The following is a 19,599-nucleotide window of genomic DNA, read 5'->3' as shown; positions in this document are numbered from 1 at the left end:
CTCCTCTGTAAGCTAGCTGGACTCAGCATTAGCGAGCAGGAGTAGAGCATCTGCTCCCCTGCATTAAAAGGAGTTAGATGTAGATCAGGAGGCCTCTCTTTGGAGCTTTTTCATTCCCACTGGGAGGAGGCCCCAGGACAGATCCAGCACTTGCTGGAAGGGGCTGTATTTTTCTTCTGCCTTGGAAATGACAACAGATGATGGCAAAAGAAATTTCATTCTCTACAACAGACTTACTGTATAAAAGATCTGCAGCATTTTACTGAGAGAAACTAAAGGACCTTAGCTTCTTCAAAAAGTACCGACAGCTTCACTGTTTCATCAGCAAGTCCAGTTTGTTGTTCAAGTGAACACCGAGGTATGCCTGCATCACCTCCACCTCTTCTACCATGATGGAAACAATTTTGAAATGATTGGTTTGAGGTCAGGACTCTACGCAGGTCAGTGAAGTTCTTCCCCACCAAACTTGCTGATTCCTACCTTTACTTTGAGCAATAGTGCACAGTTATGTTGGAACAAGAAGAACCCATCCCTAAACAGTTACCAGAATATTATGAGCATAAAATTGTCTAAAATGTATTTTGTAATCTTTTAGTGACTTTTGTTTTTTAAATGGCAAGTACTGTAGTACTTTAGTCCTAATCCTAACTGAACTTTACCTTTGCTGTTTGAAAAGGGTCTTGGTTTGAAGTTGTTCAGTACATGACATGTTCAGTATTCCATCAAGATGCTTAAAGTCTGCCATCAGTTTAAATTTAACTTGCACTAATTGTAAGGGATGACCAATCAGGCTGAAACACAGGAAAATTCTCCTGCTGTTATTACTTATTGGGTGCAGATGTGATAGAGTGTTTGTAATGATGAGGTGCATGTGTGTGTGTGTGTGTGTGTGTGTGTGTGTGCACCATACAAGGTGGGCTCCTGCAACTGAGGATGCAGGAAAAGACTCATGCTGTTTTCACAGGCCAGACAGGAAGTTGCTAAGCTTTGTCAGCTCCTACCAAATGAGCGTCCCTTGCTGAAAATGCACAAAAATGAAATGAAAATGATGCAGTTATATTGATGCAGGCTGCTCACCAGAGGCTCGTTGTACTTTCTGTACTGATGAATCATTCCATGAGATTGACTGCATCTGTCGAATGCTCTTGTTCACTGCGTGATGCTCTCTGATGGATCTGCTAAATGGAAGGAAGCAGAAGACAGCATTATTGATGATGAAGTTCTGCCTTCCTGCTGTATGAATGTGCTGCTTAATACAGCGGTTCTGAATCAAGCACAAAGCGTACTGATGATCCTGGGCTGTGCTCTTGTACCGACAGTCTCATTTGTATGACTAGATTGGCAACAGTTCCCTTTGGCTGTCAAATAGTAAAATGAGCTGTTTGTTCAGGAGCTCAGTGTTCAGAAATGATGTTCTTGATTGAATTCTTGCACGACCAGTTATCTTACATTCAGTATCATTAGCATAACCACAAATAGGATTGATGTGGGTTGTTAAAAATTAGAAGTCCCGTCTCATGCCATAGTAGTCGTATTTTGGTCTGGTCTGTTTGTTCCAAAGCTTTTATTAACAGTAGCAGATGTTAGGTGAGTATAGAAGGCACTAAAAAACTTTTTTAATTGTTGCCCACGTAAGGATAGAAAGCAGTAACACATAGTACAGTTTCTCATTATTCAAACCTTTACTGGCAATCCTTTTTGTAAAGGCTGGACAGCTTTCTGCATGTTTCCACTGGCATTTTACTGATTTATCTTTACTCATAAGCTCCAGGACTTTAAGGTTGAAAGGCCTTCTTGCCATCACCCTAATCTTCAGCTCCCTCCATACATTTTCGATCAGAGTTGGAGTGGTCTACTCCAAAACAATGATATTACTTCCTGCCAGGATAAACATGCAGGTAAAACTAACAGATTACTTTAAACATGAATCTGTTCAGGGTATGACTAATTTTGGGCTTAACTTTACATGCAGAATGTGAAACAGAGTCACATTAACAAGCAGTGTGAGAAGGGCTAAATAAACTGGCATGAATGGAAATGGTCTGAAAACAGAATTAATATAATGGAAAAATGTCACAAAATGCAGCATGTAGGCTTATGAATTTTCCATGTTACGTGTCAGGTCGTCAGTGTTTAGCTGCTGTGTAGATCTCAAGCTGATGAATCAAATGAAGAGAGCTGGGAGGATAGGAGCTGCTGTTGTCCTGTGTTTGTGATGGTGTGTGTACATAGGAGGGAGGTTTAACAAGTTGGTGAAATCCAGCAGGAGGAAGTGTGCAAGTGTTTGTGAATTCCCTGCTGTGGGGTGAACCTCAGGCCACTCTCAGATTAACTATCCACGTTTCTCCTCCGTTTGATGGGGTGGCAAAACACAACAGTGATGGAACTAAACTAGAACTCTAGAAAATGTATAACTCTTCTGCTACTTAAGTTTAACTCTACAAAGAACAGAAGATTCTAAGATCCTTTTATATAGCTATAAAATCTGAAAATATTTTGATACATTGGAACCTTTTCTTGCATTCCTTCACTGATTCTATCTTTGAGCTTCTGTCACCACCCTCTTCCTCTTCTGTCCTCAGTCATACAGTACAGGGTCCTTTTAAACACACTCTTTTTAAAACATTAAGCTCTTGTCATGTACAAACCCAAGACCATGATAAATCATTCTATACTTATTTATAATTTCACTGAAGAGCAAATCCTTTAGAAAGAAACACCCTAAAAGGTCCAACAGTCCTGTTGCATAAGTGTACAAAACTTTAAATTAATACTTTAATATGCATATTTTTATTAACTTCCAATTTTCACTTTCATTTGATAAGAGCTGTTTCAGCATCCTAGATCTTAACTTTTAATATTTGCAAATATTTGCTTAGTATCACTGTGTGTCATAATGCTGTATTTTTGTGTGATGGACCAATGGCAGACAAGCACGGAGGAAGCAGAGTGGGATCAAAAAAACTCCTCCTTTAATTTTCAATGTCAGCTTACCTGCAGGCAAGTGCAGGGCAACAAAACTGTCCAGATACAGGGATTGAAAACTGGATCCAGATAAGGGGTAAATCCAAAGAGTCCAACAAGACGTGGAAGACGTGACAAAAGGACATGAAAGAGACATAACGACACCGCGTGGAACAAAGGACGAAGGCAAACTTAAATACAGACAAAGCTGGACATGAAACAATAGGGCAGGTAATCAGAGGAACAGGTAACAGGTGAGACAAGGAGGCAGGGAAGCAGAGAGAGCAGGTGAACCAGATAGGGACAAATGAGGACATGGAGGAGCTAGACGAAGAACAAACTGTAAACACACCCAGGGACCAGAACACAAGGGGAACAGATCTAATAATAATATAATAATAATAATAATAATAATAATAATACAAACACAGTCAACAGAAGAGAACCTAGGAAACAGAACCCAGAAACGAGGACTTAAGGACTAACCAAACAGTAACAGAAAAAACACCTGACTAAACGTAACTAATTACAGAATCAAACCCACATACAATAAACCGAACGTAACCTAGAAAATAAGACACCAGAATGGGAACTCAAAGACTAATCATACTGGACAGCAACCACCTAACTAAAACATAAACAAATACAGAACCAAGAGACACACTGTGACACTGTGGTGCTAAAAATAAAATTTCTTCTTCAAAATACTAAATCATTTGCTTTCTAACAGACACCTGAACAGTTAAAAAGAAAAATAATATACATATATAGATGGACAGATAGAAGTCAGACAGAATTCTTTAATCGTCCATGAGCCCTTTTGTTTGTTTGTCCTACACAAGTCCTGCAGTAGCAGCAGTAAAAGCTGGGCAGTTTCAAGAACTCCCATGGTGCACTTTTAGCACTGTACAGAGTAATGAAGCACCAGTGTGTGTGCTTCCATTTGTGTATTTCTATGTTAGTTTGTGTGGGACACAGACCTGATGGAGATGAAAATCTGATGGTGCAGAATGCCTGGTGGTTTTATTGCCTGTCTGTCTGCCTGCATCCAGATACAGGCTTTCATTATGAACATCATAAATCTTATTAATGCTCACAGGCTTGCGTCTGTATGCACTCATGCACAGAGACAGACCTCTACCATTTTTGATGCATTATGATTGAAACTGATCTCCACATGCTGATGAAAATAACCGTGGGGACTGGTTTCTATAAAGCAAGACATGAGCAGAAACAAACTATGGCTTATCTTGACTGCAGGAAGGAGAAACAACTGGCTGGAAAATCATTTCCAGCATTTTTATCATCTTGATTAATGCAAAGAAAGGCAGCAGGGGGCAGGAAGCACTGACGTTTCTGAGAAATGTGGTCTTTACTTGGAGAAACAAAACCACTAATAATGCCACTGGTGTGAAACAGTTTGCCAGCAACCCTGGCCATGGTCACAAGAGTTTACAGTCCTTTTACCAAGTAGGAATTTAGTTTGGAGAACTGTATATGTTGGTTAAACGGCTAACCAATGTATGGAACTGCTGTACACAGCATCTGTAAAACAAAATGAGGAGTTTGAATAGGCCCTCCTAACACATTAACATTCTTTGATCTAAACCATTCCATTGCAGCTCTGGCTCTATGTTTAAAGTTGTGGACCTGCTGGGAGGAGAACCTGTGCCCCGGCCTCAGGTCTTTTTCAGCCTCTTACAGGTTTTTTGTCTGAATATTTGGGCTGACAAGCTCCCCTCTCCCGGCTAAGGAAAAGCATTTTCCACAGCATGATGCTGCCAATACCATATTTCAGTGTTGGAATGGGGTGTTCGGTGTTAGTTTTCCACCACAAATGGTGTTTTGCATGTAAGCCAAAAAAATAAGTTGTCGTCTTTCAGAACAGAAAACCTTCCTCCCTATGTTTGCTGTCACTTACATGGCTTTGGCCAAACTGCAAATGGGTCTTCCTATGGCTTGGTAGGTCTACAATTTAATTAAGATGTATCTGAGGACTGAGCTCAAAAATAATGAGGTTTATGTTTTCAGATTTTTATTTTTAAAAAACATTAAATACCATGTATCATTTTCCTCCCACTTCATAAAAATCCAATGAGATTTGTTAATACATTCATGGTTGTAACAGAACAAAGAGTTAAAAAGTTCAAGAGGTGTGAATTCTAGGCATTGTAACAAAGCAGCCCACCTCAACACACCTCAACATGTTGGCTCACAGGACAGTGCTTGGAAAAGTGTAGAGTTTTTACAAAGCACGGCAATCAGTTGGAAGCTGGAACGATGAAGACTTCTGATATTTGGAATGTGATGCATGGGTCTTCCCATTTTCTCTCTCTGACTATGGCACGGATCCACCACACCTTCGGCCAATCGCAGATGAGCTGAATCACATTTACCAGCTCGGTTGCCTGGCAACAGTGGGGAGAGAAAAAGAGCGTGCGATTGTGTGAGAAAAAGGGACGGAAGTGGTGGCAGAGAAAAAATAGCCATGTTGTTGCCAAGAGGAGAGGAGAAATCTGAGGAAGATGGCTTAATTGCCTTTCACAGATTGCACGCCTTTCACGGTCAACCACACAATTTGATCTTATCCAGCTGATCATGCAACACAATTGCCTGAAGCAGGGTTCTGTACTCTAGCCCACATAACTTGGTTATAATGAAATTAGCCATCTACTGACATTATTTTAACCCCACATGGGTAAATGGTTACATCATAATATACAACAACAACAACAAACATTCAGTATTTGCTAAAGTAGCAAATATCAATCAGTTTCTGATGTTATAACCTCATAGCTGAATGTTTTTGATGTTTATATACAGAACCATCTGTAGGTATGTTTTGTTCTGAGTCCTTCACAAACAAATCCTTTCAGCACCCTTTGACCCAACCCGATGGCAAACGCAAATGCCCAACTGGTGGGAAATTCTGCTCTTCAAGATAAGTAGCCTTTTAGATTTGTCTTTGTCAACCGGATCATTTGCTTTGGCGAACCTGTCCCTATCATATATCTTTCTTTTAATGTGTTCTTTTCTTTTAATTTTGCTTGCACTGCAGTTTGATTTTAGATATTCAATGCAATGCATCAATGCATTTTCATTTAAGGCCCTGTTCAGAGCTGCCATTTCCATGGGACATGGTGGTTGTGGTTTGCAGGACTGTACACATCTAGCATCAAAATCCATTATTGGAACGGTTCCAGTTGAGAGCTACTGATATTTCTGTAAAGTATCCACTACTACACTCTGTAAACGTTTTTCCTTTAAAACAAAAACATACATTAGTTTCAGAGCCAATGGCTAATCAGAAACCAAATGGCATTTATATTGAAGTGGTAAAACTTTAGATGCTGCTGTCATTGTCTGAGAAAAATAATCTTCAGATTGAAAAATAATTTTAAAAACCTTTCCTAGAATGTCAGAAAAAAAGAGAAAAATCCAAACAGAAAAAAGTCAAAGCAAAACAAGCCAAAACCCGAAATGGAAATTATTGTGAAAACTCAGACAGCAGAGCAAAATATGATACATTATGATGTTCTCTTCTGCAAACATGCAAGTTACAGGCAAAAAACTGAGCTTTCAGAATGATTCATTCATCTTCTATACCATTTATTCCAGTGGGTCATGGGGAAGTTGGTGCCTATCTCCAGCAGTCTACAGACAAGAGGCAGGGTACACCCTGGACAGGTTGCCAATCCATCACAAGGCAACACAGAGACATACAGGACAAACAACCATACACACCCTCATTCACACCTAAGGGCAATTTATAGAGACCAATTAACCTATTATGTTTTTGGACTGTGGGAGGAAGCTGGAGGACCCAGTGAGAACCCACACATGCACAGGGAAAACATGCAAAGGAGTTGAACCCAGAACCTTCTTGCTGCAAGGCAACAGTGCTACCAACTGCACCACCATGCAGTTTTCAGACTGATACAGGCATTGCTATCTGTAAAAACACTCCACCTGAACTATTGTTGCTGATCTCTCATATGTCAAAGATGTCTTGGAACAATGAAAAAAATATATTTTTACTCTTGTAATAATTGCAGGGCAGGCAAAGACTGAGACTTCTTGAGCCTGACTGTAACATAGCGATTCATTGAGAGTTCAAACTGGTTCAAAGTTTATTTTACAGAGTGGCTCTGAGAAGTGTTCACACTCCTGTTAAAATCCCAGGCTTTTGTGATGTGATGTAATAATATGAGACTATGATAAATCATTTCAGAACTTATTTTACATATAATGTGACATTTATCTTTTTCAACTCAACAGGAGAAAAAAAACCCTAAGTCCAATAACCCAGTTGCATAAGTGAACACCCTTACACTAATAAGTTGTTTAAGCACCTATGGTTTTCATTTTAGGATTCAGTGTTATGTGGTACAGGTCTATCAGGATCCCATACTGTATATTAACTTGGATTTGTCCACTCTACCTCGTAACGGTTTGTGAGGACATCTCTTGTCAACCACCCTCTACAGGTGATCCCTAAAATTTTACATTAAATTAGTTCTGGACTCAGCTAAGCTTTCTAAAATGTTAATTCATTCAATATTGATTTATTCCTCCTTTGGTGGATGTGTTGTTTGGATGTATTCTTGGACTCAGTGTGATATGGAAAAACACTTCGGCTTTGTAGCACACACCTGAAGGTTTTGGATCAGAACTGACTCATATTTAGGATTGATCATAATTTCATCCACCCCGATAAAACCGCCAGTTGCATTGGAGGTATTAATGGAGATTCTTGCTTGAATGCTGCTCTTGGTGAGAACCTCTATTGCCAATCCACACAGACAAGTACCACAAGAACAGACATTTATTTGTTTTAATTTCAACATTGAAACATTTCTGACAGAACAGGCCACCATTATGCTCAATGGTTTCAACCTTTCAAACAAAATCGATGTTTAATAGGCTATGTTCTATAAAAAAAGAAACTGTATTAATATCAAACACACATACTGTTCATTTAGTGTTTATATTTGTTCATCTGAAAATAAAAATTCCCTTTGAGGTTTTCATTGACTTGCTCTTGAGGTTATACAACATAATGATCAATCACTGAGATGATGCAGAAATATTAAGACTATAGTTCAACCAGAGCAGCCTTTACTGTTCAGATTGTCTTTAACCCAAATACATTAACTGGACTTTACTGAAATTACATGCAAAGAAATATTGGACAACATAATTAGTTATTTGAAATCAGAACCTTTCAGAAGGCAGCAAACTAATTTCAACAACAGCTTAAATGTTCTGTGTTTATCCTAAAACATGCAGACACTGGCTTCTGTTCCACAAAAAAACAAAACATTGCTAAGTTGACCTTCAAAGAAACACACCACAGGTTCATAATATTTCTTGCCACACACACACACACAAACACATTACAAATCATCTTAATTTTTAAGTGGATGTTTAGTGTTCCTTAAAGTCTTCACTAATGTAGAATTCCTTCCTGCTCCACATGATGCTGCACCTAAACATGCAGTTCACAACTAACAGGTGAATTGCAGACCAACGGGTCTGTTAGCTGGGCTTTGCTGTTCCCTGTTAGCTCTACAGTTTAATCCCACTGTGACAGCTTTCATGATACAAACTCCCACAGAAACTATCCCAGTTGCAAACGAGTCAGCAACAGAGGTGTCAATACAACTGTATGCCTGCTTTTCAACACTAGTTGCAGCTGATTAAAATATATAAAATAAAATAAAAACACTACTGACTACTGCTGCAGCAAATAGGATGCGTGGATTTGTGAGAGTTGTGTTACAAAGTCGGGCTAACTAATTTTCTGTTTCAGATCAGTTTTATTACTCAGCTTTTTTCCCCAATTTATTGATACCTTTTCTGAGTGAAATGTCAGAAAAAACACATACCATAATTCTTCATCCTAATGAACAAATTTAGTAAACAGATGATAAAATAGTAAAAGACAAAAAAAAAACAAAAAGCACCTAAATTATTCTTTCTTACGTAACTTCTTTCGTTCTTTCTTGGTTTTTCTTTCTCACGTATTTCTCCTCTGTAAGTAGGCCATGGCTGATAGGTCTCTTGTTGTGGAGGGGGTTACCAAACAACATCATTGTCTCTTAATTAAGTCTCAGCAACAGTGTGCATCTATTTCCCTCTTTTCCTCTGCCTCTATCCTGTTTCTATTGCTGCCTCTTGCACTGCACAAGTATTGCTCTCCTCTTTCCCTCTCTCTTTTCCCAACATGGTCTAGGTCTCCTACTTCCTGATATGTTTTTCCCATCGAATTCTGTCTCATGTTCCGTCCTTAAGCCTTTTCTGTCCCTGCATCTCCAAATCTATCTCTGGCAGCCCAGTGTAGACATTTCCTCATGTCACAGAGCAGCATTGTCTCTGAGGTCAACAACACAAGCTAGGCTCTGTTGGATACACACACACACACACACACACACACACACACACACACACACACACACACACACACACACACACACATGCAGAGGACTCTTTCAGTGAGCATGGGAAGTTGGGCTGAGTGAATGTAGCTGCTCTGAAGCCAATCCTGTTTAATCAGACAAGAGGCTGGCTTGAGGAGTACTATGCATGTGGGAAAGAGGGTTTGCGTGTGTGTGTGTGTGTGTGTGTGTGAGAGTTTTAAAGATGTTTTAAAGATGTTGTGAAGTGTCTTGTGTTGCATCATGTTGTTTTTGTCATGAAAGTTTAGGGAAATTTCATATCAATGTAAATTACTGAAGCATATCCTTCTGGATTTTGAGCGCTAAATTGAGTCTGCGCGTGCATTTGTGTGTGTGCTGTAAGCGAATCAGAGTTTGGCGTTAATCCGCAGCATTAACAGCCATCAGCCAGGCGTGAGAACCAATGTGGCCGCTGCTGGCTCAGCTCTACACTTACACCGTTTGTACCTGACCTTGCATTAATATTTAAAGGCAGTGCTGCTTCAGGTAATGAAGAGAAAAAGAATTATACAGTAGGATTTATTCTATCAAAAAGACTGGGAGAGTCATATTTTAAAACACATATTATCTTTAAGATACCAACAGGGTACATCGGGGATACCTTCAGGGGGACTTTGTGTGTGTTACCACAGTCCTTGTGAATTATGTCTGTTTAGCCTGAGAGGGTTGCTCCTCCTCAATAATGCCTGCAGGAATGTGAGCTTAAGATGAAACTACAACATGTGGCTGAAGCTCAACAAAGGGACACAAAACATTAAAATCCAAATTAAGAAAAAAAATGTCACAGCTGCCCAGTGGTGCAGTTGGTAGCACTGTTGCCTTGAAGCAAGAAGGTCATGGGTTCAATTCCTGGCCTGGGGTCTTTCTGCATGGAGTTTGCATGTTCTCCCGTGCATGCGTGGGTTCTCACCGGGTACTCCGGCTTCCTCCCACAGTCCAAAGACATGCCTGTTAGGTTAATTGGTAACTAAATTGCCCTTAGGTGTATGAATGAGTGTGTGTGTGGTTGTTTGTGTGTTGCCCTGTGATGGACTGGCGACCTGTCCATGGTGTACCCTGCCTCTCGCCCATAGACTGCTGGAGATAGGCACCAGCTCCCCTGTGACCCACTATGGAATAAGCAGTAGAAAATGACTGACTGAGTGTCACAGTGCTAACAGTTTAAGACATTGGTAAATTTACTTAGACTTTGTGTAAAGCCATACTTGTAGGTTTCAAATTAATTTTGGTTATTACACTGGTCTGGGTGTATGATGGAGGAAAGAAATGGACACACACACCTAAGGGAAAGTCAAAGAGACCAATTAAGTTAATAGTCATGTTTTCAGTCTGTGGGAGGAAGCCGGAGTATCCGGAGAGAACCCACGCATTCATGGCAGAAACAAAGAAATTCCATGCAGAAAGACACCTGGCCAGGACTTGAACCTGGGACCCTCTTGCTGCAAGGCAACAATGCTACCAACTATGCCACCATACAGCCCACTCAACAGCACATTTCTGTATAAGATGGACTTATGTTTGTTTTTATTTGTGCATCTGCTTAAAAATGCAGGATAAAATTATGACATAAACTATATAAACTTTGAAGGATTCCCTCATGTTGTTCCCATGTAGACAAAAGCTGAAGTCCATGATTTACTATACAAGATAACAAAAAATATAAACATTAGTTTACCCGGGGTGGCTAAAACATAATGTTGAGTATATTCAACCAGTCAGCATTTTTTAGCACCCTCCCTCCACAAAACTCCAACCAACAAATTGAGGGGAATATCAAGTGACATTCCTACCTGGGCAAATTTCCCCCTGGGGGATCTTTTTTTTTACCCTGGTCACTGGAAGCGGTTCCTGAAGTCAAAATACTCCTTATATGCTGATGTAAATACCACGTAGGTACCCCGTAGGTATACTTTGAGTACTTTGAAAGTACCATGTAGAAACCATTTACCTACAGGGTTGTGTTATAGCATGCAACCATTTTGTGAAATGGTTTTGATAAAATGTCTGCAGCAGTACTGGCATTTGTGCTATGTGTTTTAGTGACGTATGAAGATAAATGGTAACTTCACCCTTAATCTAAATCGAACCAGGGTGCCACTCATTTTTAGTATATGTCAAAAGGCGGCATCGCTAATTAGAGATGTCATATACTTGAGATATTATCCACTGCTAGAGATTTAACACAAATGCTACTCAAATGTCATACAATGACCCAATAATAATGTTTCTTAATTTTATGGTAAACTATGCTGATGCTCTGCTTGCACTGATGAATATTCACCCAACTTAGCATGCTGAATGCTAAAGAGGCATGATCAGAAAAGTGAGCTGAGCTTAAAGTGTCCAGATATTTTTGCATACTTGTAACACATCACATCATGCTTTTGATGCATTATTTGGTAAACACCACCAGATTCATGCATCTTTCTCATCCATAAAGTTTTGTTTGTGCCTACTCTTTACCCTCCTTTTTTACCCTGCACGACTTAGATGGTTTAGAGGGTTTTGATTCCAATGTCAAAGAAATCTCAGAATTTGTTATGTCTTTTAAAAAAAAAAAAAAGAAAATGTATATATATATATATATATATATATATATATATATATATATATATAACTAATGGGAAAAGCTGACCTACATAGCCTTTCATTTTGTGAACATGTTCTATGGTGAATCTACCCAGTGACCTATACATTTCCAAGACGTTGAAAAATTGTGCCACCTTTGAGTCATAACATGTTGATTTCTTGCTTTTCCTATTGAAATTCTTCTGTATTATGGTTGTTATTATTTTTTGCTGAGGTCAGGAATCCGTAGAGAGGCCTAATGAGCTTCTGTGATGCAAGGACTGCAATAACCATATTGCTAAATTTAGATCACTGCAGTGTGTGACTCAGCACAGCAAAGCCTCTGGTTTCATGGTACAGCTCCAAGTGGTTGTTCCACATCATTTTAAACACTGTTATATGCAGTCGCTGACATGGCTTTATAGCTTTTACATGACATTAACAGCATCATATGTTTATGATAGTAAATTTTATCCATAAAATGCAAAAATATACAATAAAGCAAGGGCATTTGTGTGTAACTGCTAATTGCATTTGCATGCGTTTTAAGTGTTTAAGTATTGCATTAGCTTAAGATTAAACAGGCAGTCTTATTCCTGCAGGGATTAATAGTCATTCTTAAACATATATAATTGTCTAATCCTCTTTCTGCAATTCTGACACACCCACACACACAGAAACCACACCTCAGAATAGCTCATATACTTAATGCATCCATGCATGTGGAATCTTCCATGTTACAGCACAATCCATCTGCAGAATGCACAGTTTAAAGGTCATGCACTTGAACTTGTAAATGTTATGCATGTAAAAAGCATATATGAAGGTCAATATCTGTTTGCATGCAGACATATTTGAATGCAGAAGGGTATACTTTGTGGACCAATGATTGTATGGGATGTGAATGTCAAGCTCTTTGCCAATTAGGATGCAGTCATATATATTAATCATGTTTTCATGCCTGTGTGGGTAATACATTGCAAATGTTTTTTTTAAGGCAAACACAAAGAACAGTTGCCCTGAGGGGTTTGTGAAACATGCATAAGCATCATTGTCATCTACGTGTTTAGAATTACCTGTTAACCAGGGTTGGCACTAATTAAATACCATGAAAACAAAGATAACCTTTTCTTAACGACAGCCTTACAGGGGTACCTGACCTACAGTGTTTAATTTCTGACTTTTTTCCTCCTTTAATAGCTGCAAGTCTTTCTTGGGTTATATCTTTGCCAGCTTTTATGCCTGTACATATTTGTTCTAGTTTTACCACAGATTCTCAATCAAATTTGGGTTTTGGAATTTGCCTTGGTCATTATAACACATGAATATGCTTTGATGTAAACCATTTTATTTCAATCTATCTGTCTATGTTTAGGGTTGGTGTACTACTGGAAGTTAAACCTCCACTCCAATCTTAAGAATGCTGCTGCCCCTAACAGGATTAATTCCACCATTGCCCTGTATCCTGCTTCATTTTTCCTGTCTGCTGCCAGTGTTGTTGATCATGCTCATTTTGTTTTTGTTTAAAGGTTACATTTCTGACTTATGCTACGCAACAAATTTGCTATACACTTATTGGTATGCTAGTTGTGTTCCCAGTGTCCCTGCCATATTTGGAAGTTTTCAGTCCTGGAACATGAAGTCAGGACAGTCTTCTGGCCAAATTGCTCAGCTTTTTAAAGAGAAAGAATATTTTGGGCTTAAACAGCATTACTCACTGGGCAGGTATTTCAACAATGTATGGATAAGCAGCTTCGCATTCACCAACATCAAACAGCAGCTCTGGTGAAAATGTGTTATTAGGTTAACATCAAAAGGAAAGCTTTTACTCTCTAAACTTGTAAAGTTATATAAAAGAGACTTACTGTTTCAGTTATTGCTATAGTTTCTTGAATAATGTCAGAGCCAGTTTTCTCTCTTTGCTGATATTTTTAGCACCAGTAACTGTCTTTTAGCAACAATCCACCACCTTCAGTAAATATGTCTCCAGGGGGTGATTGTATATCTGTTTTTCAGTTTGTTTGTTTTTTCTCTGCCTGTATGTGTGTTTTGGTGAGTGACCTGTGTGTGTAAGAGAGATTTAAAGCCTCTGTGATCACAGTTCGAGAAAGTGCATGCTTTCCCAGGCCCAGCTGAATCCACTCTAATCCATAACACCAGCAGACCCCACTGCTCTAGAGTATCATGAATCTTATTGGTTCTAAGGAGACGTGTCTCCATCTTGTCATGTCTGTCTGGCAGTGGACTTTGCCTACAATGTTAAAGAAAGTCCTTTGATGTCAATGTTGTTTGGAAACTTTTGTCTGCAGTCCTGAAATAGTAACAATGTGCTGCTCATAACTTCAGTTCTTGTATGATCTGGAAGTTTGCAGACTTTTTTTAAGTTACATGAAGTGGACAATTTCACCTGCTCCTAAAATGTGAAGGCTGTAAAATATTTTGATTTAGGCTTCTGCAAGATGTCCACTGGGGATCAGGGAGTTCCGTGCACCACAGGCTGATGCATGTCTCTCTGTTAAGCAACCAGGGAACTCTCTGTTTGTGTTAGTCTGTTCTGCTCTTTCAAGTCTGTGTTTTGACGTATCAACTTGCTTGGAAGATTGTTCCCACATGAAGTATCTCTGGGTATAAAAGGAACTGTTTCTACCTTTCAGAGTGAGGAAACAAAGTCCCCCAACTGAGACAGAAAACTAAGAAGTATAGCTAGAAGAGTTATACCTACTATCCCTTAAACATTAATCCAACTCTAAGATCTTACATTTCAACATAGAGCTAGTTCCCTCATGTTTAGTGTTACCAATATTCGTCTCTATTAAACAGTTTTTTTTTTTTTTTGTCATAATCTTGAGGAGGGTTAAAAGACATTAACTAATTCCTGTCACTGTATGTACATGTGTTTTAGGCCATAATTTCTACATGTGACCAAATAGGGGTGTTTCCTGTTGCCTAGCATACTAGTTTAAATTTTGCTTGTTTTGTGATGTTAGTCCCAAAACAACATTTCTGTTAAAGATCTGTTAAAATAATTAATATGATACTGAAGGAATGCGATGGACTGGCAATCTGTCCAGGATGTACCCTGCCTCTCGCCCATAGACTGCTGGAGATAGGCACCAGCTCCCCCGTGACCCACTATGGAATAAGCGGTAGAAAATGACTGACTGACTGACTGAAGGAATGTCTGTTGTTAAACTTAATGGTTCTCTCAGTTTATTTTAGCTATCCACAGTGCATGGACGCAGTTTTATTTTATGTACATTTGGAGGAAAAACTGTTCAGCTGTGGAAATCAACCAGTCTGAGTGAGGCAGTCAAGGTCACACTCACCAGTGGGATGGTTTGCCGAGAACAGTGTCTCATTTTCAGGAAAGAAGTAATAAATTACAATTTCTGGTATTCACAAATGTAATAAGCTGTTAATAAAATACAGCTGTAGTGAATATTACTGATTATGTCTGGATCACTGGGATGTGATATCTTTTAGTCAGCAAGAGACCGTTTTACCCTCAAAGTGGATTTGTTACATGCAGGAAAAATGGTAAAATAAAGTAGCCATAAATGCAAGTTTGACAAGAACCAAATGATAGGACTGAACTTGTATAACGCCTTTCCACTCAAAGCACTTTACACTAGTGCCACATACACCCACTCACATACATACATTTATCCACCAATATGCAGATCGGTAGGCAATTTGAGGTTAAGTGCCTTGTCCAGGGGCATATCGGCATGCAGGAGGAAGCTGGAATCTAACCCACAACCCTCGGATTGCAAGCGACCACTCTTCTCACTGAGCCACAGTCGTGAATGTCACAAATCGTGATGACTAGTATCCCCAAACCTTCAGCTCATGTGGGTGTTTCCAGTCTGCAGTGGTCAGTATCTCTCAAAAGTGGTTTAAGGAAGGGACAGCGGTAACAGACTTATTAATGCACATAGTTAATAACAGCTGCCCTATAAGGTCCAGTCCAACAAGAAAGCTGTTGTTCAATTTGGCAAAAAGTTAATGCTGGTTGATATAAAAAAGGTGTCAGGGTAACAACCGGGGCCACTTTAAGTAGAAAAATGTCCCCTGCCATGAAGCAAAAATTCAGAAATTGTTGAGGTGTTGATTTGGCCTTCAGTTCCCAAGATCTTAATCCAGTTAACCATTTGTGTGGTTGTGCTGGACAAACAAGTCTGATCCAGGAAAATTGTGCCTTGCATCTTAAAAGACTTGAAACATTTGCTGCCAACATCTTAGTGCCAGATACCACGGCACACCTTCAGGCATCTGGGGACTCCATGTCTCAAAGGGCCACGTTGTTTTGGCAAAACAGGGGGACTAACACATTACTAGGCAGGGTGTCATTATGTTATGCCTCATCAGTATATAACTAAAATGCAGAGCACTTTAGTTATATACTGTTAGCTGTGTTGTTTATAGAGTGCATGTCAGGTTAGCTGTCCATTCTAGAAATAACATCCTGGCACCTGGCAGGAGAGATGTGCCATGACAATAACTGATTTCCTTTAAACTCTGCGAGGTCCCACATCAAAGCTGACATATTTCAGTAGTCAAGTGTTCTTCTCCCAGAGAAACCCTTAACTGAAAAAAAGATCATTCTGTTCCTGTGCTGTTGAAGTTTGACTCAAAGGCACAGCTAAAGTTTGACCTTAGTAATTTTAGGCCCACAACATATTACAGCTCCTGTTAGTCTTGACACCTCAACTCCGTGCAAACCACAGCTGTGTTGCGTAAAAATGACGAGATCAGTGTGGCGCTTAGCCTCCTTTCTAAAAATAGTGCCCCTGACTACAGTCTCACAACTAAGTGTTTTGATGGTTGCAGCATCAAAACCATGCTGCAACAAACACAATTTGATGATGTGATTTTTTGCCATATCTAATTAAAAGGCATATTTAGGTTTAAGAAGACAGATAAACATTACAAGATTGATCTTCAAAGAGACTTAATCCAAACCTTGACCTTTTGTGACTTACGGCTTCAGTGTATTGTTTCATACTGAAATGCATTCCTTAAGTGTGTTGCATTGGAGGTTTGCTATGTTTGATCTTATTTAAGCACTGTTTAGTCTGTGTATTTTACATGCTATTGCATAGAGACAGCTTGTTTTGGCCTGCTTGGGCGACTGAAAGATTGTCTGGAAAACACAATTTCAGATTTGATGGTGAGAGAAATATGTAGACCTCATTAATAATTCTGTTTAATCCAGCACTGCTTTCCCTGCGGGATTGTCGCTTCCTTCAGTCCTCCTGTCTTTAATCCATCTTCTCATCATTCCCCTTTTTCTACATCTCTTTATTTTCCTGCCTTCATTATCCTAGACTTGTATTGTTGCTGTGTCACCACACAGTTGTAGGCGTCATGGTGGTTGCTGCAGTTGTCTGTAACCTTGGTAACTGCACCCTCACCTTCTCAGGCTTTAACCCTTTTTTTTATCACATGTTACCAAAGACAGAAGCAGGCTCATCTGTAATGCACTGTTTAGGTTTCCCTCTCAAACTGTAACTGCCATTTCTTCCTTTTAAATCTGACTTATTTTCTCTGTGTGAGTGTGTGCGTGTACCTTAATTTTTTGGAAGCTATTTTTCAGGCAGCAGCATGAAAGTACAATGTGACAGAGAGGGCTTCGATTATTTTCCCCTCTCTCACTAGACGGATTATGGTTTTGTGTCCAGTGCACCCTACTTGAGCCTGTCATGTTGAAGGAAGAGCTGAGCCAAAATGAGAAGCTCCTGATACAACGACTTATGAAGCCCCAGATATGGAAACAAAGTGACAAACTTTCACTTCTGAAATAATCATACTCTTGAAAGTTATGATTGTGGTATAAAGTAATCCCTGCTGGTTTTGTAAAACTTCTCACCACTCTACTGTCTCAGAGAGGCTCATACAAGAGCGATTTTGTTTCTGTTTTTACCTGCATGTGTGTCTGTGGGTGTATGTCTTCCCTGTCTGCTCTCTGTTCTATCTTTTCCTCTGTGGCACTGCAGCACAGACATTTGTTTCCGTAACGCCCAACAATTTGACCTTTGCAACAAACATCCTTATTCTGACGATAGCAACAGGCCTAAATCTGCGCTGTCATGGAAACTGTAACAAATCTGTCAGTTAAGTTAGTTGCTAGGTGATGAGGATGAATGCTTAGTTTGCCAACTCAGACTCTAGTGTGATCAGATCTGTTATGCTTCATAAAACTGTGTGACTCTATATGCCAATACTGGACAAGGCATCTAGAAGGTTCTCATTTTCTCAAAAAGTACCATGGTGGATTTGTGATTATCCATTTTGTTCTTATTTTCATCAATCAGTTTGCAAAACCCATCTTACAGATGGCATTTTCTCATAGATAGGTTCTTGCATAACTACTGCACATACGTGAAAGAAATAATCCTGATTACTGCAGATTCCGAATACTTTTAAAGTTCATTTTTCTAATACCTCTGCATACAGGACTATTAATCATAACACGTTACAAGACTTCATACTTTGTGTGGGTGAGTTAGTTTCGGACAGGAAACAGTGAAAAGCAGGAAAGGGGAAGAGGGCATTTTTCCCAAAAAGGGAAACATAACTTTTATGAGGTTTTATGCCTGTGTTTATTTTTGTTTCATGTGTACATTAGTTTCACTAGTGGCAGTTCTGGGGATTGCCACTGACACACAGCTGCTTCAGATGTGTCCTTGTGGAGTGTGAATACATAAAAACTTAGATAATTGATTTGGAGGAGTATGCACATTTAAAATCAAATGTATAAAACCTTTCTTTGACCACAGAAAACCCCATATATGTCTACTCACACTATGCATTTTAATGTTATTTTGAACATTGTTTAACTGCACACAGTATGAAGGCCATATTTAAACATTTTGTCTGATTTTCTTAGTTCTATGCAAGATTCTACCACTATTTTTAAGGGGCTACCTTAACATTTCTCAGCTTAGTAAAAGTCATGCACTCCACAAATCTGGCCTTGATAGAAGAGTTGCAACAAGAAAGCTACTGATGAAAGAAATCCATAATAGGTCCTGTTTGTAGTTTGTCATAGGCCATGTAGGGGACACAGCATGGAAGAAGGTGCTCATAGACCAAAATGACCAACCTCCAAACCTCTGTGTGTGACCGAAAAACAAAACTGCACATCACCTTTAACATAAAATACATCACCCTTAATGTTAAATATGGTGGGGGCAGCATCATGCTGTGGGGGTGCCTTTTTTCAGAAAGGACAGGACAAAGCTGGTCAAAGTTGATTGGAAGAAGAATGGAGCATGATACAGGGCAATTCTGAAAAAAACGTGAGGCTGCAAAACACTAAGGTAGAAGTCCAACAGGACAACATGCCTAGACATGCAGCTAGCGCTAAAATGGAATGGTTTAGATTAAAACATATTCATATGTTACAATGGCCTAGTCAAAGTCCAGACCTAAATCCAATAGAGAATCTGTGGCAAGACTTTAAAATTTATGATTATAGACTGAGTGTTTGGGTGTGTTCTCTGAATATTACAGTGGAATTGTACATTGGAAAACATTATCAGAAGAAACAAAGTAGCACTGAATGAAACAAATTTAAACAGTGGCGTTTTATTACTTTGACATATTT

At 39.3% G+C, this 19,599-nt stretch overlaps 1 protein-coding gene and 1 long non-coding RNA gene across 5 annotated transcripts in view; one reads left to right on the top strand and one right to left on the bottom strand.

Annotated features, from left to right (window-relative positions):
* The window catches only part of mtss1lb (MTSS I-BAR domain containing 2b), an 89,941-nt gene that overhangs the window by 27,276 nt on the left and 43,066 nt on the right, over positions 1-19,599 (top strand). The window lies entirely within an intron of this gene.
* On the bottom strand, positions 18-18,068 carry LOC124866790. Of its 4 annotated transcripts, none has more exons than XR_007037918.1 (5): positions 17,914-18,068; positions 5,153-5,372; positions 1,078-1,178; positions 282-384; positions 18-180 (listed from the first exon to the last, which is right to left on the bottom strand). It is a non-coding gene; the product is annotated as an uncharacterized LOC124866790 (long non-coding RNA). The 4 variants fall into 4 exon arrangements; XR_007037917.1 differs by having other exon boundaries at positions 1,078-1,175; XR_007037915.1 differs by having other exon boundaries at positions 5,163-5,372.

This window comes from Girardinichthys multiradiatus, chromosome 4, assembly GCF_021462225.1.
Source record: "Girardinichthys multiradiatus isolate DD_20200921_A chromosome 4, DD_fGirMul_XY1, whole genome shotgun sequence".
Taxonomy (NCBI): domain Eukaryota; kingdom Metazoa; phylum Chordata; class Actinopteri; order Cyprinodontiformes; family Goodeidae; genus Girardinichthys; species Girardinichthys multiradiatus.
This window is presented reverse-complemented; position numbering and strand designations above follow the sequence as displayed.